Raw genomic sequence first — 379 nt, 5'->3', positions numbered from 1 at the left:
GAGTGTGAGGGAGTCCTGGCCCAGGCTGCCCAGAGAAGTTGTGGAGTCTCCTGCTCTGGAGAGACCCCAAACCTGCCTGGACACCAAACTGGACACCCTGCTCTAGCAGGGCATTGGACTGGGTGCACCCCAGAGGTCTCTTCCAGCCCCCACCAGTCCAGGGTTCTGTGAGGAGCCAGTGCTGAGACCTCCGGCAGCCCAAAGCACGCAGCGAGGCTTTTCAGTTCTTAGTGTGGAGATGAGAGCGTGGGGAAGCTCAGCCCAGTATCCCTGCTCCCTCCCTGCCCTCCCCATCATCACAAATCATCCCAGCCCCAAGCTCGGGCAGGGAGCTGCGGGTTCCTGCAGCAAAGCGCAACTGGGACCCAGGGGTCAGACC

The 379-nt window shown here is 62.0% G+C and overlaps 1 protein-coding gene across 1 annotated transcript in view; it reads right to left on the bottom strand.

Moving 5' to 3' along the window:
• Positions 1–379, bottom strand: part of LOC104500392 (SWI/SNF-related matrix-associated actin-dependent regulator of chromatin subfamily D member 2-like) — an 8,728-nt gene that overhangs the window by 7,963 nt on the left and 386 nt on the right. The window lies entirely within an intron of this gene.

Source organism: Buceros rhinoceros, unplaced genomic scaffold (genome assembly GCF_000710305.1).
Source record: "Buceros rhinoceros silvestris isolate BGI_N320 unplaced genomic scaffold, ASM71030v1 scaffold8329, whole genome shotgun sequence".
Classification (NCBI taxonomy): domain Eukaryota; kingdom Metazoa; phylum Chordata; class Aves; order Bucerotiformes; family Bucerotidae; genus Buceros; species Buceros rhinoceros.
The sequence above is the reverse complement of the archived record's forward strand: the minus strand, read 5'-3'. Positions and strand labels throughout refer to the sequence as shown.